Raw genomic sequence first — 26,421 nt, forward strand, 5'->3', positions numbered from 1 at the left:
TCTTCTTTCTTTTCTCTTTCTGTTCACTGAAAAGTTCTAAAGCCATTACAAATTTAGTAATGAGAACCTCACAAGAGTAGCCGAGCTTCTCTCCAGACACAATGGCTAAGCAGAGGCACAGGTGGAGGAGAGTCATGATCAGTTAGGTGTGGGTCCAATGAGACAGGGGGCCAAGAGGGGCAGAAGGAGAGCAGACGGGCAACTGCTTGGCAACATGATCTGGATCCAGGGGGTACCCTGGGAGACCCGGGGTCTGAGTCACTTGTGGAATAGACATGCAGCCCAAGGTAGTGTCCTAATAGCTTAGAGGAAAATTATCAGAAAAAATGTGATAGCGCAGCCAAACGTGCAAGAAACCAGCTACAGTAATTGTGAGAACTCTCATAGATCTCTTGACAAGATGCACTCAAATGATAAATACCTACTTTGGGCCAAATTACATTCTATCGTCTTTGATTTTCTATGCTTCCAAGACGTCATAAATATTATTTAATAGGTACTTAATAACCCAATGTGTTAACATGCAATTCATTAATAAATCACTTCAACATTGATAAACAGATTGGGGTTTCCACATCGAGGGTGAGGAGGAGGCCCAAGTCATCAAAAGAAGGAAACAGTGATATCTCCTAAAAGCAACAGCCACATCTGGGATAGAGAAGGAAAACGAGAAGACACTTGACATGTTCCACCTTCTGGGTAATGACTGATCCAACAGATGCAAAAGCAGCATAAGCATTATGACAGTGTGAGAAAGACGTGAGAAGTATTCTCATATCTATATTAAATTATATAAGCACAAAGAAAAAGAATTTAAACTTTCATGCTCAATGCTTGTATTCTAAGTAGCATCATAACGAAATTTCACCTGTCTGAAAGGAAAGAGCCTCCAAGCATCCGTGTGCAGAGAGCTCTGAGAGCAACCATGCCAGGTTCCTCACCAGGGATGGGCAGCCTCAGGGGCAGAAACTTTGCCTACATCATGGTCTTCAATGGGGCATCAGAATACCTGTGCCAGGTGGGACAGGAGTGACTAAGGGAACTCAGAATGAAAGGCAAAGCTTTGTTTCTCCTCTTTCAGTCTCTATCTACATGACCCCACCTACTTTAACAGTGGGGCCTCTAAAGCTTTGAAATATCAAGAAGTTGAGAACAACATTAGCTTTATCAGGACAACCTGCAACCACAGAGCAACCTCAAGTGCATTTCTCAGTCAAACCCCTCCTCTCAAGCTCTCCTATTCTGTCAATACCTTCTCTTCCTAGAACTCTCATCAATGCCCCATTTGTACTTCATTCCCAATCTCTGCTCCTCACTCTCATGCCTAACAGTTTGAAGTTGCCTGAAACTACCAAGAAGTTGATGAGTGACTCGGCTCTTGGCTAGTGTGTTTTACGAGAGACCAGTGTTAGTACTTTGGCATTTGTACAAAAAGAAATGTTCTTCAGTTAAAAAAACAATGAAGCTCTACAAAGAGTAGGATTGGATAGATGCATGTTGTTTTAGGAAGTACACAGTTGCCTAATTACAAATTCAAGGCATACTGTTGTCATATTCATACTTTGGAGGGTCTCATTTAGGGGAAAGGGATACCATTTCTGGTTAATCCCAAAGCCTCCAGAAAGACCGATCTCCTCTAAAGGATTCCAGAATTTTCTCCTAGAGAATGTGGTCTCCTAAGATTGTGGCTCTTGCAAAACCCTCACCAAACAGCCCTGTCTGAGTGAGAGCAATAGGGATGTAATGAAAGCTCTTACCTTGAGAATCAATAAAATTGGGTGGATTTCATGGTCACAGAGCCGGCTTCTTCTTCCTTCACCTCTAGGATTGAAAAGCCTGAGAGGAGAAGGCACAGAGCACTTCAGGCCTGATCAACCTTTCTGAGAAGATGCTGCTGCTCTGTTCTGGTTGGTCAATCTCCTACCCTCCAGGCTGAAGGAGGTAAGTGCCCCTGTAGAGAATCAGAGGCCTGGACTATTCCAACACTGACACTTTCACAGTGTCCCAATGAGGCTGCCATTATATCCTTCGTTGCCTCAGTCCATTCCCAGAAATTGGCAGATCTCCAGATCTGTCACTGGCTATGCAGTGTGGAGAAACTACAGAAAGGAAAGCTCCTCCTAAGGACACCTGGTGGATCTTCTCCCTCCCAAGGGTCACATCCTTGTCACCTGGAAAATGACTTAGTATTAGGATAAGACATGATTCTAGTGGAAGGAGAAAGCTGAAAATGAGTGTTATAACATTCTCCATTCTCCAAAACTACCAGTGGTAATGCATGCCTGGAGCTATTGTATGGATCAAGAACAGAAGAGCTAGCTAATACTCCATTTCCTAGGTGTCACTTTCACCTTCTCCCTATTCTTTGGAGCCACTCAGCTCTCCCATGGCAGATATCCAGAACCTAATAGAACCATCAGAATGTTGCCTCACTGATGCTCCCACCTTCCTAGTGGAGACTGGCTGCCACCCAGGCCCCTCTAGCCCATTTCCCCATCTCCCTCTGATTTCCCGTCATTTGTATTCTGCCTTCTGGGTGACTTGGAAAGTTAAAGCTGTGATGAAGTTCAGATTGGATTAAAACCGCTCCTCCTCTGCTGTTGACAAAAGAAGATTTGAGGACTGTTCATTCATGTACCCAGCAAGCATTTATGGGATTTGTAGTATATGCCTGAGCCACATGGGGAAGAAAGAAACCAGAGTATTCGGCTCCATGAGCATGAAATGTTCAAGTCTAGGACCAGATCCACTCTAGAGGTAAGCGGATCACAGAGGTCTAAACAGCTTGAGGACCAATTCACCAGGCTAGGTCAGAGATATCAGTTTGCATGTCTTCTAGGAGAGTCCCATTAACATGTATTTGAAGTGTGTTTGCTCCAGAACAAGGGCTGAGTGCCTCATCTCTACAGGAGGAAACAGAGAACTAAGCCAGGAAACAAGTCATGCTGCAAGCCCGCCAGCTGCCCTCTAAAGCCTGCAGCCCCCTCTCATTGTCTTGGTCCCTGAGGACACTCAAACCACCTCAGCCTCTGAACATCCCATGGGTTTAGGCCACCAGGCAGTGCTCGGCCCATGTTTGCCATGAACACAGAGATTCAGGGCAATTTTTTCTTCAGGGAAGATCAGATGGGGCAGAGAGGCCACACCACAGTCCCCGCCTTACATGGCGCCTGTACTTTCCTACAATAATGTAGATGGTGGGAGTAGATGTGGGGGGTCCTCATACAAGACAACACTGTGACATAGCCCACTGCAATGGAAGGTGAGGAGCACAGATGAGTCCTTGTCTTCCTGGGATTCCATGGTAGCGTCTCAAGGCCTGGAACTCAACAGAATCACTGAACACACGGAGCCAATGACCAATCAGAGGAGCAACCTGATCTGCTGAGACTAGGACACAGTGAGTGTGGGACTCAGGGGTGGACTGCATGGAGAGACATCTGGATGGAAAACAGGCTGCTGAAGAACCAGGCTGGGTCACTGCTGTCTAGCCAAGAAAGGTGACACTGTCCACTTTTCCCTTGCTCCCTATCTGACTCACCTGTAGGTGTGCCTTAGGCTGGAACTTCAACCTGCCTTTCAGAGACTGAGCTGTAGCTCCTGTGATTTACCCAATCCACCTTTTCTTTAGAGAAAAAGAAGTGTGATCCTGGGTGCTCACAATATCAGAAAAATGGAACATAGCCAGTAGGTCATTCCTGTGCTCAAAGCCTTCTCTCAACAAGGACTATAATGATCATTCATAGGTCAATGACATCATGCTACTGAACATACCATCTTGCTGAATTTCAGGTGCAATTGCACAGTCCACAAGGGAGCAGATAACTCATTCAGGGTCTCAGTCCCCCCCTCTCCTCCACCCTGTCTGCTCTCCTGGGCCTGTGTAATAGGAGGGGGCTTGGGAGACTTCGGGCAGGGAGTGGGGGCAACCTCACCTGTGGATCTGAGCCCGGCTGGATGGCAGTACCCAAACTGCCATCTTTTTCCTTTCTGACCAGCTGCAGAGCAAGTCTCACCTCAACTCGGCTGTGAAGAGCATCGTCCTGCCACAGAGGCAAGAGTAGGTGAGGCCCGGGCAGGGGTGCAGTGTGGCAGTCTGGGGACAAGTGACAAGTGGTAAAAAGGCAAACACACTCCAGGAGGTGGATCTAGACGTGCAGAATGAGCAGAAGTGCAAGGACCTCTTCAAAAGCTACAAAAACTCCATCCAGCTGTGTGTGGGGAAGCCTAAGGACAAGAAGGCTGCTGCAAGCCTAAGGAGAAAAGAATCTTCCCATCCTTGCCCCAGGGACACACTGATGCTGGGGTGACATTGCCAGGACTTCTCTCACTCAACAACCAATGTTTGACCCGGGTCCACTCATGGGTGGAGGCTTGCTGTTCCCAGCAGGTTTAACCCAGGCATCTCCCTCCAGCCAATCAATTGACCTTTGTCCAAGGACAATAAGATGAGGGCCTGGGACTGGGTGAAGCTGGAGAGAGGACACAGCCAGGACACAGGTTCATGTGCAGGTGGATCACAGGGGATCCAGCAATCCCCCTGAAACTTAGAGCCAAGGTGAATGGTGAACACTCAGCCACTACCTCTCTGAACAGCTGGGCCCTGAGAGGTGGTCAGGAGAGCCCCAGGGAGAAAAGGATGCTGAGCAGGGTGAAGCCAGAGGGCTCTGACTGAGACTTCACCCTTCTCTGTGCACAGAGGGACTCCAGGGGAACACTCATGTGGAACAATGTGGCCAAGGGCATTGACTCCTACTCAAGAAAGAATGGGAAGCTTTGACATAGCTTCACCAGGATCTTCAGCCTTCTACACCTGGAGAAAAGCACAATACTTCAGACGGCATGACCAGACTCAGGTACTCCCAGGATTTATCCGTCCATCTTTTCAGGGGCAGAGGCCAGCACTGCCCCAGGCAGAGTGGAGGGGAGGGGAGGCTGCCAGGGAATTAATAAACTCCCATCTCTAGAGTGGAAATCGTTGATTCCTCCTTCATTCACCATAATATGCTAGAGCCTATAGCATATTGAGTAAATATTTCTTCTATTTATCAAGAATGTCTGTTTTATATGAGAATGGATTCAGAAAAGTAACCTCATTTTTAAAACATCCACCTTAGAGAAGGTAGAGCATAAAGAAGTAGTCTGCTGAATGCTTGCCGTTCATGAGTGTGTTTGACTATGGGAAAATGTACGCTGAGTGGAAAACTATTAATACTCATAGAGAAAAACAGTAGAAGCAGAAAACAGCAATAAGAACATTAAAATTCCTGAGAATTCCACCACCCAGTCATCTTCATCCTTAACGCTTAAGCAGGTTGCCTTCCTCTGTTTTCTATGTCTTCATAGGATGCTGTTCCTTCAGCAGAATTGGGGTTTGGCTGTTAGAACTCATGATGCCTCCCTTTCCATGACTCCTTCACCTCTCGTCACACTGGTGAGAGTGTTGGGATAATCTCTTTGCAAATATTTATAACTGTTAGGCGCAGGGACATCAGAGCCCTGGTTCACTGCACCCCAGACAGACTCCTTAGTGCATAGGAATTATTAGGACAATTGGCATCCATTCCCCCATTGCCTGGCAACAGTGACCCACATCTGTTGAGATGAACCCCCTCCCCAGATACCAGGCACTATGATATGGGTAACAGTCCCCACCTCGTGCTACAAGACCCAAGCATAAACCAATCAGGCCCCTTAATTCTGACAGACCCACTAATGGTTTCTTTTGGTTCAAGGAATGTCAAGTCCAGGAACTTGGCTCAAAATCGTGGGATAAGAGAAGCTCTGTTTGTCATAGAATCTTTACATGAAACAGGGGATTCTAAATATTCCAAAATACAAGCCTAGACTTGTGGCCAGAGAGGAATTGGGCTTACCATTTGGGGTTTGGGTGTGTCCAGCTCTACATGCTATTAAGGCAGGTCCAGCCTCTATCTCCCAACACCAAGCAGACCCCCACAACAGCCTTTACCAGCTGGTACCACCGATTCTCAGTCTACCCCAGCTGACCGCCATCTTCTCAAGCAGAGGAGCCATCATGCTCATCTCCCTGGAGTTAGCTTGCTAAATAATTATTCATGACTTCATCAGGATGGAAAAGGAGCCAAGAGCTGAGAAAAAGAGACATTCTTGATTCGGTCACTGAGGGGCTCCTAGGGTCCAGTTCCTCTGCTGGCTGCAGCAAAGGCTCCCCTTTCTTGCTTTTTCTTCTTGCTTTTACTTTGTGACTCAGCACTAGGAGTGCAAGTGTGATGAGACTGCTTCTGTCACCTACCCAGAGCCAGAGAACTTCGACAAATCACCTTGCAGATAATGCAGGATAACCAGCAGCACAGGTGGAGGAGGTCTGTAAGGCCCTGGGCCACACCCCTGCCTTCCTCTCCCCAACCAAGTATTTAGAAGGAAGAGCGACCAGCAGCTCTGACCTGGGTGGACTTTCAAGGAAGATGCAGCCACTCCTGCTCTTGTTGGCCTTTCTTCTGCCCCCCGAGCCTGCGACAGGTGAGTGACCATCCCCATGCTACAGGCTCCAGCCCATCTCACAAAACCCTCTGGACTCCTGACCCTTCTACCCAGCACAGGCACTGATTTTCCTCAATTTTAGACCAAGAATTTTCTAGAACCCCGCTCCCAGCTCAAACAGACTAACAAGACTGATGCTACATAGACACACAACAAGAATGGCAGGAAGGCAGGGTGTTCACTAAAAGATTTAGTGTGTGAGCTTCTCTCTTATCAACTGGTAGTGGGCTATTCATAGAAAGGCATTTCGCAGAGGAAATGGAGCTCTAAAAGATCAGTAGTTAAAATCCCTCAGTCCAACTCAGAAAATGGCAGATCAGACAAACCTGCTGCAGTAGTGGAACTGTCACTGGAACCAGCTAAAGAAACAGTTTCACTTCTTGGTGCCCTCATCCCCTCACCCCTCCCAGGATTGGACCCCAGGGTGCAGTGTATCTCAGAAGGGGCTGGGTGACTGCACGCAGGGCTCCCCTGTTGCTTTGGCTCTGCCAGAGGCCCAGGGACCCCATTTTCCACCCCACCACCCCCGCCTTCCCAAGCCATAGGCTGCTCCACACAGGGCCCTCCCTACATGATGATGGTCTTCAATCCTACAAGCACGATCCCCACCAAACCTCAGCTGAAAGCTAAGTGAAGGCCATTCATTCACACAGTCAAAATATTTTCACTGAGATCCCAGGACAGGTTAGCCCACAGGACATGAGGATTGTAGAAAATCCAACTCCATAAGCTCATGTACAGATTGGTAGATACAGGCACCAGTCAGGACCTTAGCAAAGACTGAGAAGGGTTGGGAGACTCCCTGACACAGAAGGCGTCAGCAGAGCCCTGTCCACAATCCCCTGGGGCTCCACCATTGTGAAGACAGCTCACATCCCTCCCATACATGGTTTGAAGCAGGACAGGGACAAGAAGCACCATCCTCCACTTTCTCACAGGGGCTTTGGAGGCTCCACATTCCGAAAAAGTTATTCTGCTCCAGGGAGAACCTGGGAGGACTCTCGCCTGGTTTCTGCATGGCATTGTAGACCCCACCCTCAATCGCCACATTCTGGAGCCTTCCCTCCTGACCACAGCTGTTTCCAAAAAGCCATCTTCCAGTTTTTCCTTTCAGGATACATCATCGGAGGACATGAGGTCAGGCCCCACTCCCACCCCTAATGGCATTGGTTCAGGTTTCCATGAAGAGGATGGCCAAGACTTGTGGCCATGTCCTCGTGGAACTGGACGTTGTTCTGACAGCTGGGGACGGTGAGGAGCTGCAGACAGCTGACACCTCCTGAGACCCCAACAGGGACCCCTGTCCTCTGCCCATGGACAGCAGCCGAGGGGAGCTCCCTCAGCTTCTGGTAACTCAGTGCCAGAAAAGCTCTTGCGAGGAGCCATCTGAGAGCATGACTGGGCCATGGAAAGTGAGAAATAGGACAGGGAAGCTTTGCAGTCCGAGGGTCAGAGGTGTGAGCAAGTGGCTCAGTTGAGAAGAGAGACCACAATGACTAAAGCAACTGTGGAGGATGAAAGCATGCATTCCAGTCAATAGGCAAGCTCAGAGTCCTTTCACAATATTACCTGAGGGCAAGAGAAAGCTTCCAGAAGCCCTCCTCTCAGTGTCCTTGAGAAGCATGGGACACACAGTCACTCAGAACTGGGCCCTCCAGTGCTCTCAATTTCCCCTTGCCCTGCCCCGGCTGTCACCCTCCCATCATGACTCCTAGGACAGGATCTCCTGCGACTGATTGCCCCCACATCCCCACTCTCCTTTCTCTGCAGCTCAATCAGGGTGATTCTGGGGGCCCACGACATCCTGAATCAAGAGAGAACCTGGCAGGTCATCCCTGTGAAAGAAGCCATCCGCCACCCAGGCTATATTCCTAGTGAATACTTCAATGACATCATGATACTAAAGGTAGGGATCCTCCCTGCTGCTCTTGCTGTCCTGGATCCAGATTGCTTCCCCTCCCACTGGGACCTGTCCCTTCTCTCCTTCCCCTCCTGGCCGCCTGACTAGTCCCAGTTGCTCAGGGGAGAGGGAAGTCAGTGCAGCCCCATCGCTGTGTCCAGGCTCAGGAGGCCAGTGGCTGAGCTGGATTTACTTGCCTCTTCTCATCAGCTAGAGAGAAAGGCCAGGCAGACTGCAGCTGTGTGGCCCCTCATCCTGCCCAGGGCACAGCCCAGGTGAGGCCCGGAGAGGTGTGCCGTGTGGCCGGCTGGACGCTAATCGCCCCCAATGGCATAATTTCCAACACACTGTGGGAGGTGGAGCTGACTGTGCAGCAGGACCAGGTGTGCGAATCCTTCTTACATGATCATTACAAGAGTACCACTCTGCTGTGCGTGGAGGACCCGAAGGAAAAGAAGACTTCCTCTTAGGTGAGACTGGGCACCTGCCTAGCTCGGCTTTGGGGAGAGGGGTCTTTCAGGACCTGGAGACCCAAGCAGTAGGGACTCGTCCACCCCCTAGACTCTGACTATTCTCCTGGGAAGAGAATGGGGGAGAAACTGGAGTGGGGAGTCACAGGCCTTCTGGGAGCTGAACAGGGGCCTGAGATGCATCCAAACATGGTGCTCCATCCAGAAGATGAATTAGCAACACTCTGCCCCACGCCGGGCACAGGTGTTAGAAAACTGCTCCCTGAGTGTGCAGCCGTCAAACCAGGTGGCTCCTCAGAGCTGGCTCCCATCTTTGTTAAATGGCTTAGCCGCCATGCTGAGTGTCAGCCTCACCTGCCTGCTTCCATGTCCTTAAAGGGTACAATGAAGCAGAGTCCCACAGCGCCCTCATGGGGAGAGGATCCTGGACATAGTGGAGGAGAGGGAGCTGCCCCTTGAGTGAAATGAAGCTGGGACAATGTCCAGGGTCAGGACTGGGCAGCTGAGGGGGCCCATAGGGGCCTGCCCTGCTCTCTGATCTCCCACATGGAGGCCACGCCAGGTGACCTTCTTTGAGAGGGTGCTTGGGATGCAGGTGGGCAGGATCGGGGAGCACAGACAGAGTCCTCCCAACTCTCTGTCCACAGGGGGACACTGGGAGCCCTCTCATCTGTGCGAACGTGATCCAGGGCATTGCCCTCGGTGGACGAATTGACGGCACACCTCCACGGGCCTTCATCAAACTCTCGAGGTTCCTGCCCTGGATAAAGGAAACCATGAAATGCTATGAAATGCCTCTAAGTATAGGAATCAGCCCACCTTCTCTGGAGCTGACCCAGAATGTCACCAGCGGCTAAATAAATGTCTCTTAGCTGAGCGGGGAGGGTTGGTTTCTTGTTTATTCATTGACCCTCATTCACAGACACTTACTTGTCCTTAGAAGGCCAATGATACAAATCTGCTGTTTTCTGCTTCCTCCTCTTCCCCATCCCACCACCACCTCCCCCAAACCTCAAGTAAAGCTGTTACCCAGCTCGTTCTCACCCACACCTTTCTCTGGGCCTGCCCTTCTGCCAGGACTGCAGCTGAGCACCATGAGAAGAAAACATGAATCTGTGTGGTCTTGGGGCTCAGGGTGAACTTCTTACCTCCTTCCCTGTGTTATATGGCAGAGAGGAAGGGGGATGACACCATGGGTCCCAGACACCAAGCAGGCAAGCCTGGGGCTGCAGCTCAAGGACATAGCAACCACACTGGGGAGGAGAGAGGCGACCTGAGCAGGACATTTCTCTCCCACAGCCAGGGAGCTGGCGCAGAGTCAGGGTGGGTATCTCGAGAAGCTTCTCGTTCTCACCCAGCCTGAGTTTCCTCCCTGCCCTCCTGTGACCTTGGGGCCCAGCTTGCCCTCCAGTCTCCTGGCTGCCCCTTCTTCTCCATCCCTGCTTTCCACTGAGAGTTCTCAGTGTCCACCAACTCTTGTCCCCTTCAGACAAGCCTGATCTGAGTTGGCCACTTCTATATAGCCTCATTGCCTAAGACACCCAGAGCCCTGTGTGGTTCCAGCAGGGCCTCTCCCCTGAGAGGTCAGCCCAGCTCATGCTCTGTCCTAGAGGGCTACAAGGGACCAGGATTGTGCTGGCAACAGGCGGACCAATGGAGGACACAACAGACAGGCTGTCTCTCCAGAACCCCTGCCCCATATCTCACCTGGCAAGGCCGGCTCAACCCCTCACATCCAGCCCAGTGTCCCCCAAGTGCTCAGAGTGCATTGGCCACCTGGTCCCTTGATAACCTGAGTCCCTTTCAGCCTGTTCCTCTTAGTCACTGCTGGCCTCTAGGCTAAGACCCCTCACTGGCACCTAGGGCTGTCTCAGCATTTTGAGTTAGCCCTACCCTCTCTACAGTAGGGCTGAAAAGCACAATTTTTCCATCAATAAATAAACACACCCTGATTGAGCACCTGAGTGCTCAGCACTGGGGATCCACAGTGGACCTAATACACTCTGTCATCTGAAACCAAGGGACACTGACTGTGTGAGTTGTACCCAAATCATGTAAATTTCCTTCCCTCCTCACATGAGGCCACATGGCCTAGATCTCGTGGGTGGGATTTGTAAATGGCATCAGTCATTTAGTTTCCAGGGGTAAAGTCACCAAACTCTGTCCACTGGAGCATCATCTTAACGTAGAGGAGAGAGCAGCCCATAGGGAGGGAGATGGGCAGCGAGGTGTGGGGGCCTGGAATTGGCCACACCAACATGTCTCTCTTTGGCATGATGATTATTTGGCGCTGGTTACTTTGCAGACAGGGAAGCAACTGAAAAGTAGAATTTACTTACCCTTTGTAAGAGACATTTACATTGTAAAGGAAATCTCCATCTGTAAGGATATCTCCCTCTCTACCGGTAATAATGGGGGATGACCTTATCTCTAGAAACTCTCAATCAATGGGGAAAGCAAGGACTTAAATCTGCATTTGTTTATTGTGCTTGTCTGGTAACCTCCTGTAACTGACTCCCCCCACCCCCAACATCTTCCTTTGTCTTTAGCAGGATATGATATTTAAGGTGGGGGCTTCAGCCATTTTGGCAAGTTGCTCAGCTTGCCTGAGCCACTCCCATGTATACATGTTATAAAGCTTTGTTTAATTTTCTCCTGCTATTCTGTCTCATGTGAATTTAATTTGTTCTCCGGCCAGATGAACCCAAAGAGGGTAGAGGAAATGTCTTCCTCCACTACAGAGGGCAGCCTTGCCGTCATTTGTCTTAAAAGTATCAGGTAGGAATGTCATTGTACAGATTCAGATTGTAGGAAAAACTGTATTACGTATTTGTTCACAGGGAATTAGAGTCAGACTCTAAACGCCCATCCACTTGGACTGCTCGGAAACATGATCCCTGTGGTTACTGTACCTCCTGCCTACACAGAATCAAACGAGAATCAGGGAGGTTCACATGGTCTGGAAAACTGGAGAAAGGTCTCTCCTCTTAGGCCACTGTGTTTACTGCTGCATCCATAGTTTCCAGACCACCCAGATTTTTTGACTTTGGGATGGTTTTGGCTTAGAGCCCACACATAGAGTACAGGATCCTTTGCTGAATGAGGATCTCCCTGTGTTGGGCTCAGCTCAGGAAACACTCTCAGCAGCCATCTCTCCAAGGGCTTGCTGCTCATATGGGGCACGACCTGGGAGCTGAGCATACATTCCAGCTCTGAGCTACTGCTCCAAACACACAGCACTACCCTCTCATGACAAGGGGTACATACTCTGGGATCATGTAACCCTCACAGGCACGGCCTTTCCCACCTTGTTGTGCACAGACCAGGCAGCAACACCATCTCTTCATGACTGCGGGCACTTTCAGAAGCGCAGAGCAGTGAGGACACACAGCTTCTGATCTGGAGCCGAAAAAATATCCCTGCTTCGAAGGCATACTGAGAACCTGGTTCCTTGATGGAAATAAAGAAAAAGGAAAATGGCAAGAGCAAAACAAAAATAATATTTAAAAAATTTGCCCTGGCACATGCATACTGAGTTTAGATATAACATGTACTTGAGGAAATGGTTCTGTGGTTTAAAACACGTTGAGAACCCTGTTGTAGGTCTCCTTCCTCCTGTGAGAGATGAGGGGGAGACACAGTCCCAGGAGGGGGCAGTGGTCAACTGAAGGTACCACAGAGTTAGAAGAGAGCCTGGACTGAGCCCAGGCGCCCTGACAGCCAGAGCAGAAAAAGGCCTGTCGTGTTGTCTAACCCCTGCCCCTTGATGACTCCTGGCATCCCTGAACAAGAGCTGAGCTTCTGCTCAGACTCCTCCCTGGAGAGGAAACCTCTGGGCTGCTGCGCAGCCATTCTGTGACAAGGATTCCAACCCCTTGCTTGGTGAGCTGAAGTCTGCTCAGGGGCACTTTTGGATGGAGGTAGGTAAGCACCCTAATCCTGCTGATTCCTTCAAATCTCCTTTGTCTGTGGAAGTGTCCCCTGCCCCACTCCTGCCTTTGAGGAAACAATCCTTCTGTTCCTCAAGTACCTCTGTAATGAAAATTTAAATAGGAATAAATAAAAGATCTCTGGAATGACCTCAAGGAAATGCCTCTACTCACACAAACCCACTCCCATCTCCCCTCCTTCCCTCCAGACCCACCAGAAGATCTGGGTCCCAGGATGGCAGGGAGAGAACTGCCAAGCCAGCTCCTGAGGGAGAGAGGCCCAAAGGAATGTGAGATCTTGCTAATTGGGAACGTGTCTTGGGGTGGCTCTGCCTTCCTGCCCACCCCCATACTTCTGCCGGTTCCCCCTTGTGGACTTACAGAACTCACAGGGTTGATTTCCTGTCTTGCTATCCCACACAACACTGCTTTTGTCTGACAAACACATTTCACCATAAAAGAAGTGCAGCCACTGGTTCCTTTTCGTCATAGGCCTATTGCTAGACTACATTCCTCATCCACAGATTCAGGAAGCTCAGTGAACCTCAGGGAGGACAAAGGAATCCACATGTAAGCATATAATAGTCAAACTGGTAAAAACCAAAGATAAGGGCCCACCGACTGGTGCAGCAGTTAAGTTCATGCACTCTGTTTTGGTGGCCCAGGGTTTGCGGATTTGGATCCCAGGCGGGGACCTACACACTGCCTATGAAGCTGTGCTATGGCAGATGTCCCACAAATACAAAATGAAAGAGGACAGGCACAGACATTGGCTCAGGACTAATCTTCTTCATGGAAAAAAAAAAAACAAAGATAAAGAGAAAATGCTGAAAGTAGACAGACAGGAAAGCAATATACCTTACTTTAAGAGAAACACCAATAAGAGTAACAATGAGCTCTCATCAGAAACGACGCTAGTCAGAAGACACTGGGATGACATTTCTAAATAGTTGAAAGGAAAAGGCAACCAATATCTGAATTCTATCCTCAGTGAATATATTATTTAAAAATGAAGGCAAGGTAAAGACATTTCAGAAAAACAAATGTACGAGAATTTGTTGCCAACAGCCCTATAGGGCAAGAAAAACTAAAAGCAGTTCCTCAGGCTGAAGGGAAATGATCCCCATTGTAGGCATGAAGGACAAAAGAGAAATAAACGTGTAAGATGTGACCAAATATAAAAGACTTTATATAAATTTCTTTCAAAGATGAACGACTATTAAGGCAAAAATGCTTTAAGATGTATGGAATACAGTGGCAAAATGTATGACAAAAATAACTCAAAGGGTGGGAGGGAGGATAAATGGAAATACATTACTCCAGTGTTCTTTCATAAAGTGGTATAACATTAATTCAAAGTAGGCTGTGATATGTGAAGGAGCCATATTGCAAACCTAGAGTAGCCACTAAAATATTATATACAGATCTAAGCAGAAGACAATAAAGAAGACAAAATGAGATACAATAAAGGAAGGCCGGAAAAGAAGGAGAAAGGAACAAAAAATCAATCACACAAGTAGAAATCAAACAGTAATATGATATTCTTCAACCTAACCCTATCAGTAGTTGCATTAAATGCAAGCAGATTAAACATTCCAACTAAAGGGCGGAGATTGTCAGTCTGGATAAAAGCTGAAAGACCAATTTTGAGCTGTTTAGAGGAGACACTCAAATATAAAGACATGGATAGGATGAGAGTAAAATTATGGAAGAAAAAATAAAGACATATCCTGCAACACCAATCCAAAGAAAACAGCCTTGCCCATGGAGTGTGCTGTTTAATTTTAGAATTTTTGGCCACTTATGAGATGAAACAGAGTGTTTTGGAAGACTTTTTATTTCCATTTTTTTCGATATTTTATTTACATTTTTCTTAATCTGAGTGAGCTGAAAGTCTTCATTATGTTTTAAATATATTTTACTGTGAACTGTCTAGTCTTTTGCTCATTCTTCTTTCAGGTTCTAGATCTTTTTCTCGCGAATTTTCAGAGTTCTTTATATATTAGATACATTAGCTCTTTAATTGTGATATGTGTTGCAATAGTTTTTTTTCCAAGTTCGCTGTCTGTATTTTGGATTTGCTTACAGTGTTTTTTGACATGCAAATTTAAGAAGTTTTTTTGTTTATATATTGAAGTTTATTTGTCAATCTTTTCTTTTAATGTTTCTGGATTTAGAGTCATTGCTAGAAAGGCTTTCCCCTTTCTAAGTTTATAAAGGAATTTACCCATGTTTATTTTTAGTGCATGCATGATACTATTTTTCATATTTGAATCTCTTATCTGTTTGGAGTTTATGCTGGTGATTTGTGTGAAATGTGACTCCAACTTAATCTCTTAGCAAATCACTGTCTAGTTGATCCAGTATCATGTATTAAAAAGTCCAGCATTTCCCCAATGATTTGAAACACCCCCTATGAAAAAGTACATTTCCATATGTACTGGGGAATGTTTCTGGATTTTCTATTCCATTTGATTGGTCTCTCTGTCTGTTCATGAGTCAGTACCTGTCTGTTTTCAGGAAAGAAGTTTTCTAAGATATTCTTAATATCATTACACTTAATAAGTTTACTTATTTGATTAAACCCCACAAAGATTTATATAACAAATCTCCCACATCCCCATCGTCCCCTATTTGGGTCCTCTACTTGCAACATGTAGGCTCTGGCATTCCAAATCAGTAGCCCCTTCGTGTCAAAGCCCACCACACCCTAATTAGCCTGCTCTGACAAAGGACACCAGCCTGGCCCCTGTCTATCTCCCCACTCGAGCTCTGATACCACCTACTAGGTCAGCCCCTGGTGTGAACACCCTGCTCACCCGACTTGGGCATCCACTCCCTGCACTGGGCTGCCATCCTCACCTCACAGGTAGTCTGACACCCCAAGCTGTGCTGCCCAGTGCAGGGTGTCTGAGCCAACGTGAGGTGAGGAGGGTGTCCTCTCAGGAGGGAGGCCTGGCATGAGCACCTTCCCCACCCCACACAGACACGACTTGGACACCTCCCTGTGGTTCACTGTGGCTCCCCTGCCAGACTCACGACTGACTTTGAGCTTTGTTTCTTTAACTAAGGTTCCATCGCTTTTTAAGAGAATTGGGATCAACATGTTTAGAACCAGTAGTAGTATTTTCAATTCCATGACTCACTCCTCTTTTTCCATCATGGGGAGATAATCAAGAGAACTCGTTTAGAGAATGCTATCAGCATATCAGAAATGTCGCTCTCTGGGCAGTGGTGTGAAAATACTGCTTTGGCTCCCTGGCATCTGTTCCCATTTCACGTGGTATCAGTAAGTCATTCAGGAGAATAACTTTGGGGAGAATCAGCACTCTTCCATTCTCAGGACCCAGGCTTTGGAGAAAGCAGACTCCAGCCAATCAAAGGCTGTGACCTGAGCTCAGACAGATAGCCTCTGACCAACTCTACAGGCACCTAGAGCAGCATGACAGATTGTGCTTTGCTGGGACAGCCTCTGTATATCTCCCATCCCACAGGCTCTTCCTAAAGTACTGCAACATTCCTTCCCCTCACAGGTGGGATCTATGCCCTTTCCTATTTAATTGGGGCCAGGGATGCCTTTTGACAGCCCCAAGCAGTGAAATAGGGTAGAATGGATGCATTATGACTTCAAAGTTTAGGAAATAAAAAGAACACAGCTTCTGCCTGGCTGTCTTTTGGGAGGTGCTCACTCTGGGGAAGACAACTAGCACGTTGCGAGGAAGATCCGACAATCCCATGCACAGAGACTACTTGAGAGGCCCTCGTGGAGAGGAAGGGATATGCCGAGCAGACAGCCAGCACCAACATCTGGGCACCTGTGAGCGAGCCTTCAGGCGATTCTGGCCACAGGGCTTCAAGCCTCCCCTGACTCCAAGGGGAGAAAAGGGGAGCAAAGGGGAGCTGTCCACACTTAAATGTGACCAAAACGTAGATTTGTGTGCAAAAGCAATGTGGTTTGTTCTTTTAAACCACTCTCTCTTTGGTAATTGGAGCCAGCCCTCTGTAAATGCCTCTGACCATGGCTTACACCCGCGTTATCTCATCACTGATGGCTTTGGCTTTCCGTCAGAAGCAAGGAATCTCATCTCAATGCCCCCAAGTCTCACACAAAAACGGGCTTCCTTTTGAGGCCAACAGTTTTTCTGCTGACTTTGTAGGACTGAGCCCCACTCTTCTTTTGTTACTAAACTATTTGCCTATATAGTCATCTCATGTTCCCCACGAGATGCTTTGCCTTTAGAAGGAACAAGTAATGCGTCCTTCCCTCAGTGAGGCAAAGAATCTCAGATTGCTCTTTGTAAGGCTACCATGCTGGCTTTGCTCTACCTAAATAGAAAGCAGGTAGGTGAAATTTCTGGTTTGTTTCCCAGAAACTCCTTGTAAAAGGAATAAGAAAAGGCCTTCCAACATAAACCATGGTTAAACAGAGGGGAGAAATATCCCAAGACTGCCGGAAGGGAATCCCATGTGGAGAAAAGAGTGTAATGGAAGGACATCCAGGAGGATTATTTTCTTTGTGACTTATGGGAAAACTCCTTCTGAACTTGAACTTCTGGCCTGAGATACAAGGAAGAAATGCCAAAAATGGTACTTTCCCACTTTGTTCTGTTGTAACTCCTATAGAAAGCAGAACCTGAAGCAAAGATTATGGTGGGAACAATTTATTTGGGAGGTGCAAGGCTGACAATGACGGTGAGGAAAAAGGATTAGGTCAAGGAAAGATGCCATGCAGTGAGATATGTGACATTATCTCAGTTGGCCACCACTTCACAGCAAGCTGCTAAGAAGAAAAGGCAAGCTTCTCAACAAGCTTAGTCAGCACATGGAACTTCTCCAGAACAATTGCAAAGTGTGTCACAGGAAGAGAAGACCATTCAATATTGAAACAAAATCTGAATTGAGTGCTTGCTAAGAGAGAGCTGCATTTGTAAAGAACAGTGTTTCTGAACCAAGCAAGAGCAAATCTTGTATAGGATTCGGAAGTGTGAAATCCAGAAATTAGTGGGCTTTCAGCAGTGTGAATGTTTTGACATTTGCTGTCTTTCATCTGCGGGACAATGGACATTGGGATGAGGTTGTAGGTGGCTGGCTGATATGATCTGGCTCCTCAGTTGTCCCTCGGAGAACCAAGTTTCATGCCTCATGGAGCTTGCTCTTTCATTCAAGACCAAAACTGGAGGGGCAAGTAGTAGAGATGGGGCATCAACTGAGAGGAAGAAAGAGGAGAGAGAGAGAGAGAAAGAGTGCGCCCAGCTAGTTTAGTCATGAAAGGAAAAGGGGCTTTATCAGTAAGTGAGAGACTGACTGAGAGAGTCTGGTCCAGGCCAGTAAGGACTAAGGAACAAACTCTTCCTGGGGAGAGGGCCTAAAGGGGTTATCCACAGGGAACAATATCCCAGAATAACTGGGAATATCACTTCTTCCTTCTCAGTTTTTCTTGAAAATAAACAGATCCCTTGAGCCCAACTGCTGATGCCACACTGTATCCGTCAATTTCTGACTCTTGTTGCCCAACACCTGGAGAAGCCAAAGCTTTTTCCGTGTCCAGCTCAGTGAGGGACCATCACAATGACCTCTCTCTCTCCTGGACCCACTACATAGCAGTGGTTTGCAGCTGTGCCCTCTCAGGGCAGGAGAGGAGCTCGGCCTCTGTGCCCTGATGATCTCCCCTGAACAAGGGAACCCAGGGCCCCAAATACAGGAACAACATGAGAATTAGAGCATCAGGCCCAGGGAAGGGGCATTAAAGGTAGAAAAAGAGCCAGCAGGGCTGCAAACCCTCCCCTTTGTAGCCCAGCCATGCTTCCTTCCTGGGTTCTGCTGTTCATATTCGCCCCCTTGAGTCTCCATAGACTTCCTGACAGGATCCCACTTGGGGTCATTTCCAGACTCAAGCCTGCCCAAGGGAAAGAAAAGGAGAACACCAGGATCACACACAGCGTGCAAAGTAGCCGAGAGGGAGGGCTTTCTTGCAATCTTGTGGGAAGGATGGAAACCTTGGTTATCTTACTAGACAACGGGTTGGTTAAACGGTTTCTGTAGGTTTTACAGATACCATTTATTAGATTAAGGAAATTTATTTCACTTTTGGTCTGATAAAAGGTTATCTTTGTTATCATTAGTGGATGTTGTTTTTTGTCAAATGCCTTTCTGTCTATTGAGATAGTGATATGATTTTTCTCTTAGATCTGTTTGTTGGCAAATTGCATTAGTGGATCTTTCTAAGTTCAAATGAGATCTGCACTCTTAGTGTAAACTTAACTTGCCTGTGATGCTTTAACCTTTTTATGTATTGTTGGACTCGTTTTGAGAGTTGATATTGTTTAGGGTTTTGTGTCTATTGATGAGGAATGGTTTATGATGAGGATTTTTAGGCTGCTTAATTTTAAAATGGCTTATGATGAGGATTTTTAGGCTGGTTAGTTTTAAAACTACAGATGAGATTCAGGCTCCAAGGAGTGGAATTTGTTTGCCCCTTTGTTGGGAAACATTTACATTTCTAAGGGAAACCTCTATCTGTGAAAATGCCTCCCTCTCTGTGCCAGGAAGAAGGGGGGATGGTCTTATCTCTAGAGGCTCTTGGTCAATGCCAGAGGCAAGAACTTAAGTTGGTTACTGTCTGGCAACCTCATGTAACTGACCCTCCCCCCCACAAATCCTCCTTTGTCTTTAGCCAAGGATAAAATTCAAGCTGTGACTTCTGCCATTTACTCAATCCGGTTTGATTCTTATCTACCATTTTAACTTTTTTTACATATTCTTTGTCTTGTAAAGAGATAACTCACATACCTATGCCTTAAATTTAGCACTAACCCTCAACTCGGGGCAGCAGCAGGAGCTCTGCCTGCCCATGGGTCCTGTCCCCATGCCAGCGGGGACAGCAGAAGCGGCGGCAGCAGAAGCTCTGACTGCCCATGGGTCCTGTCCCCATGCTATTCCACACTATTTTCTAAATAAAAGAGCACTACTGCCAGATCTTGAGAGTCTAAGAAATCTTTCTTTCGACTCCTCGGCTCACCTATCCCTCATCATCTATGAATCGTGCATGAGGTTGACCATCACGTTTCCTTTCTTTTCCTGTTATTTGTGCCAAGGCTATGCCAGCCTTATAAAACAAGATGGTAGCATTCCTTCTTTTTCTCTTTTCTGGAAGCATTTGTAGATTCAAAGTTTTCCTTCCTTGAAATTTGGTAAAAATTAGCAGTGAAGCCGTCTAGGTCAGTTCCCTGTGTGGGAAATTTTTGATGGCTGATGCAATTTCTTTGATAGCTCCAGTATCACCTAAGGCGGCAGTTCCTTCTCGAGAAGGTGTTAGGCAGTGATATTTCTATTTTGTCTAAAATTTAAAATGTGTTTGCATAAAGTTTTTAATAACATTCTTGGCTTATCTTTTAATGGTCTGCAGCTTTCTAAAAATATTCCCTTTTTAGTTCCCGGTCTTAAATATTCGCACTTCTTCTCTTTTTTCATGATTAGTTTCTCCAGAGGCTTGTCAATTTTATCAGCCTTTTCAAATAATTAATATTTGCTTTATTAAACCTCTCTGTTGTATCTTTGCCTACTATTTCATTAACTTCTGCTACTTATTATTTCTTCCTCCCACTTCATTCAATTTTTTCACATATTAATTCCTAACTTCTAGGGACATATGATCACCCCAATAATTTTGGGTTTTTGTAATATATGAGTTTTAAGACTATAAATTTTTCTCTGCCTGTTCTAGCTGCATGCTACAATTTTTAATAAGTACTGTTATTATTCTTACTCAACTCACAACATATTCTATTTCTTTTTAAATTTTATTTTCACTTGTGGGTTATTTAAAAGTGTATTTCTTTTTTTCTAATATTGTGAGGATTTTTCTAGTTACCATTTTATTGATTTCTAGCTTGATTATGTTGTGGCCAAAAAATATTCCAAAGATTTACACTTTAGAGTTTCTCAAGATTTGCTTTAGGGCCCAATATATGATCAATTTTGTCAAATGTTTTGTGTGTATTTTAAAAATATCTTAATATTGGATGCAATGTTCTAAATCTGCTATTAGGTCCAGATGGTTCCTTGTTTTATTTAAATCATCTATATCCTTATGGAATTCTTTTATGGTCTACTTGCTGTACTAATTCTTGAGGTGATGGTAGGTTTATTTATCTCCTTGGAGTTCTTTCAATTTTCGTTTTATAGACTTTCTGGCCATATAATAGGTGCATTAAAATGTAAACTCATTTTGTCTTCCTGATGAATTGATCTGTTTATCGTTGTGTAAGGACCCTGTTTCTCTTCACAGACACTTTAGATTTGAAGTCACTTTTGTCTGGTATTGATACACCTACAATGGTTTTCTACGGTTACTGTCAATAATGGTAGATCCATTTCCTTCCTCTGACTTTCAACTTTTTAGACCTGTCTATTGCACAGAGCGCACATTTATGTTTGTTTTCGTAGCTGTCTTGATATTCTTTGAATTTTACCTGGAGTATTCAGGATGCTTACATTTGACATAGTTATGGATACATTTGCTTTTAAGTCTGCTCTTACTTTATGCTATGTATTTCTCCCAACTATTCTATGGGTTTTTTCCCTCTTCTTTCTTACTTTTTCTTGCATGGATTCCTTTTTACCTTTCCTTTTTTCCCTTCTACTATTTGGAGGTTATACATTGCTTATATTATTTTAGCGGTTACATAAAAGTACAGGATGTCTCCACAACTTATCAAAGAATAAATTTAATCAGTAGGTTTACCCTTCTCCCTGGAAATGCCGGAAACACAGGACTTTTCATATCATTTACCTTCTCTCAAAATTTTGGATTTTATTCTATCCTATTTTCTTAAGTACATTAGAAATTGTGATTATCATTTTACATAAACAATGTTCGTTTTTCTTTAACAGTGTCTAGTTACTAGGCTAGTTTTGGTTTTGCTGTATTGTACTCTAATAATTTCTTCAGATGTTTCTTCCACTTTAAGAATCCTCTTTTCTGTTGTCTTCAATGTGCAAGCAAATCCACCCACTTCGTTTTTAATGTTGTTATTTTGTCAGAACGAATTACCCTGAGGAATTCAAGGGGGGAGGGGGGGTGGTTGAAAGCATTTAACTGTTCTTCCAAATCATTTTTCTTCCCTTTTGTTATGTTAAGGAGATGCAACCAACCACCCTGAACCAGACCAAGCCTCACTAGGAGAGCTACGTCTATGACCTTAGCCTTATTTTAAGTGCTAAGGTCTCTCCAGGAGGAGCTTAGGCCTTATTAACCTGCAATATGTGGAAGCATGTTTTCCATCTGAGCCTGTGCAAGTGAACACCCTCCTCTCCCTTTGTTTTTGTTTTTTGTTTTTTTTTAGGAAGATTAGCCCTGAGCTAACATCTGCCACCAACCTTCTTCTTTTTTCTCAGGAAGAGTGGTCCTGAGCTAACATCTGTGCCCATCATCCTCCACTTTATATGTGGGACACCTGCCACAGCATGGCTTGACAAATGGTGCATAGGTCTGCAGGCGGGATCTGAACTGGCAAACCCTGGGCCACCAAAGTAGAACATGCAAACTTAACTGCTGCACCACCAGGCCCACCCCATCCACCTCTCCCTTTTGAAACTCCATTCTCCAACTGAAATAAAAGTCCCTTCTTCCCTTCGTTTGGAGACACCATGACTCCTGCAATGATTCCTCATGGTCTCCTATTTGCTGCAAATACACATTACTGTGTGCATCAACTCCTTCAGGGGGACAGTCTGATTTCACTTGCCAGGAGGAAATCCACTTTGGTTTCGGGTAACAATTTCATTCTTTAATTTGGAAATTCTATCTAGTTCTTTATCCAATCAATAATGACACGTCATATTTTGCTGTTCCCTCCAGTCATTTTTGTTTGTCTTATAATATGTGCAAGATAATTCCAAAATCTCTAGCACACAGTTGCTGATCTGTCCCTACTAAGAGTTATTTCTGGTGGCTCTCGTTCACGGGGTCATGTTTTCATGTGTTCTTTGGCATTTTGATTATGTGCAGCTTGGTACTTTTTAAAAGATTTTGCATGTGTAGTGGGTAGAGGCCGAGGGTGGCAGGTTTCCCAAGGCCTGAAATAAAGGTATCTTCTTCAGAGAGGATTTGCAATGGCTTCTGCCTGGCCCCTGGAGGCATCTCCCTTCTAAACCACCTGAAAATCAAGACCAGTGCTGGAGACCCAATGAGAACCTGGGCTGTAAATCTTCAGGAAGGCTGTCCCTGGTCACAGCTTCTCAGAATCTGGTTGTTTTTCCCTTTTCTCCATTTTCCTGCATTGTTCAGTACCAAGGCTATCTTCTCTGTCTACGGTAGATTTACTTCTGCTCACTGTTATGCTAAGGGACGGCCTGTGGGGCCCCAGATTAACATGAGGACAGTTTCTTACTTGAGTCTCCATATTGGTTGGACCCAGGACCTTCACTTTTATCACTCTTTCCCCAAGAAATCACCAAAACCCAAGGCCCAATTGTTTAGATGGCAAATACCTTCAGGGCAAAACCAGCTTGAGTTGTCTCGACTTCTGCTTATCTTTCTGGGTTTCAGAATTAAATCCAAAATTTAACTTGACAGTCCCTCAGTGTCTTCAGGTTGTCAATGCTTTAAAAAGGATTTTTTCCCCTGTTTTTCCCTTAAATTTTTTTCATTCAGAGGGTTGGTCCAAATAACCTGGCCTGCTATCACTATAGATGGACGTCAGGGTGTTACCTTTGTATTTATTCAACCAACCTTGATTCAGTTTCTCTTATGAAGGATATAATTAGAAGTATTTCATCTAGTCACTGCCCTATCATTTTGCAATTTATTCTTTACCTCACAAAATCACAGAAAATAGTTCAGCGAATACATTTTAGTGGAGTCTTGTCACTAAAAGAAAACATAGTTTAACCTCAGTGAGCAAACTTCAAATTCATCCCAGGTTGATTTTCTTCAGAGGAGGATTCCTACAAAAAGCTAATCCAATCTGCTGTGCAAACTCTTTCCTGACTTTGGGATGCTATCCTCTTCCTGAACTTCAAAAATTCCCTCTTCTGGATCAGGGGCAATCTTGTACCACTTAGAAAAATCTATGAGAGTGCAAGGGCTCCATTCTCTAATGCACATCCAACAAGACAAAGGACTGTCAGGAACTGGGAGCAGATGTCCGCCCCCACCTGGAGATCAGATGGCGGCCCCACCCAGACACCAGCTGCCTTCCCCACCTGGAGACCAACCCCCTATATAACCAGCTTGTAGTCTTTGTTCTGTAGGATGATTCTTTGGACGTTAGTCCTCCATCTTCCCTCTTGCTAGCAAGCTGTAGTAAAGGAATCCTTTCTCTTCCACCGCTTTGCCTCCTGACTATGGGCATGTCTTGCAGTCAGCAGAGGGCCCTCCCCTGGCCGGTAACAAAATGACACAAGAACTCTCCTACAAGGAATCCATCCTGAAAACAGTGTGAAACACACACACACACCAACATGCACACACCCACACGTTCACACATTTCTACAACAAACTTTGAGCACAAAGATGCTCATCTCAATATTATTTAAAATTGTCAAAAATGAGAAACAACGTAAATAACAAAGTGGAAAGCATTAACTAGGGTATATCCACATAATGGAGTATGATATAAGGACAAATATGATTTTTAGGAACCTTGCAGAAAACGAGGCTAAAAACCTTAACTGGCTATTTGCATGCTCTCACTCCCAAAAGAGAAAAGTATTAAAACATCAAGTTAACACTTTAGCCTATTGGACTGGCAACAATTTAAAAAAATGACAACACTCTGTTTGGGCATATATGTGGAGTAACTGCCATAGAAATTTCTTGATATTGAGTACATAAATTGGCACTATCCTTTTAGATAGCAAGTTGCTAATGTGTGCAGTAAGTTAAAAAATACAAGTATGCTTTGAACTAACAAACCCAGTTTATGTACTTATTCTCAGAAAATGAGACAAGTACTTCAATGTTGTTCATTGCAGTATGGTATATACTAGCAAAAAATTTAAAAATGAGAGCAAACTTGAAATAAAGCAAAAAGAGCATCAGTAAGTAAATTGTTGTAAGTTCATATATCACATGCAAATGACAAAATAGAAGCAGCCGTTGAAATGATGACTAGTATTTCCTGACAGTCATAGATGACCAAGTAACAGAAGCAGGTACAAAATCTCATGTGTGGGAGAGTAACGTCATCAAGATGGCAACATAGGTCATTCCCGACTTTGCTCCCCCTCACAAGAAGAACAACCAACAACTATTCACAACAAGACACCACTGAGAAAATCCGAGAACAGGAGACCGAGGCTGAAGCACCCCCTGCACTGCAGAGACCAAAACAAACCACGGTAGAAGGATGACGGATGTTAACTAAACTCATGTGATGACTGTTTCACTATATATGCAAGTCAAGTCATTATGCTGTATACTTTAAACTTATGCAGTGCTATATGTCAATTATATCCAATAAAACAACGGAAAAGGTCTTATGTGTAGCATTATCCCTTTTTTATTTTACTAAGTATACAAATTTTCATACTAAAAAGCCTATGAAAATGTACACCAAATGTTTGTTGGTGGTTGTAACTAGCTGGTGAATATTAGGTAATGCTATTCTTTTCCTGTCATCCTGGCTTATTTGTATTTCCTTTCATTATATTTTAGTATATTTTGAAGATGAAAGAAGAGGCCATGGACCAAGAAATGCACTTCCTGAAGCTGGAAGAAGAAAGAAACAGATTCCCTGGGAAACTGATGTTGGTTTTCTGGCCTCCAGAACTGTGAGAGAATAAATTTCCACTCTTTTAAGCCATCAACTTGGTGAGAATTTGTTGCGCTGGCCATAGAAAACTAATACAGCGCCTCATCTGGAAGTTTGCATTTGGAAATCATGTCCCCTGGGGTAGCTGCCTCAGAAAAAGCCACCCCCTCTGACAAGAGAAGTACAGACAGGCACCCCCTCAGGACTGTCACTCATGTGGCTACTGGGTATTAAACTACGCCATTGTGTGAAGAAAATGGTGGCCATTCCTCCAAGGCTCTGCAGACCCAAGCTGGGGATTAGCCCCAGAGAGCCGAGTTCAGGCTCGCACCTGTGTGAGACCATGGAAACCCAAAGCCAGGCAGCAGCTCCAGAGGTACAGCCTCACAGAAGTGGGCAGGGCCTAGGCCAGGCTCAAGCTGGGAGAACACTCGAGGCCTGGGCCGGCCCCCAGGACTGCCTCTGATCTCCCACACAGACCCAAACAGAGACCACCCATGCCAGGAAGACGGGGAGAGCAGGACCACATGGAGGCCAGCTCAGTCCTCCCTTTCTCTGCCTGAAGGAGGCTCTGGGGGCCCCTCCCATGTAAAAATGCCACCCAGGGCCTTGCCTCCTTTGGGTAAAAAACAGAACCCTCCAAGTCTTCACCAAGATCCTGAGCTTCCTGTCCCGGAGAAAGAGATCAATGAGAGCCCCCTCTTTGACCATTTTCTTGGGGAAGAGTGCAGATCTCCCTGCATGGAGGCTGCCATGGCCTTAATAACTAGATGGAAATGACTGATTTCTCTTTTATTTATTGAACACAGTCACTGGGTACCAGCTATGCACAGGCTAGCCTCTTC

The 26,421-nt window shown here is 45.6% G+C and overlaps 1 pseudogene; it reads left to right on the top strand.

Moving 5' to 3' along the window:
* Positions 1-925: 925 nt before the first annotated feature.
* Positions 926-8,892, top strand: LOC124234979 (granzyme B-like; annotated as a pseudogene).
* The last annotated feature ends 17,529 nt before the right edge of the window (positions 8,893-26,421 follow it).

Source organism: Equus quagga, chromosome 2, assembly GCF_021613505.1.
Source record: "Equus quagga isolate Etosha38 chromosome 2, UCLA_HA_Equagga_1.0, whole genome shotgun sequence".
Taxonomy (NCBI): domain Eukaryota; kingdom Metazoa; phylum Chordata; class Mammalia; order Perissodactyla; family Equidae; genus Equus; species Equus quagga.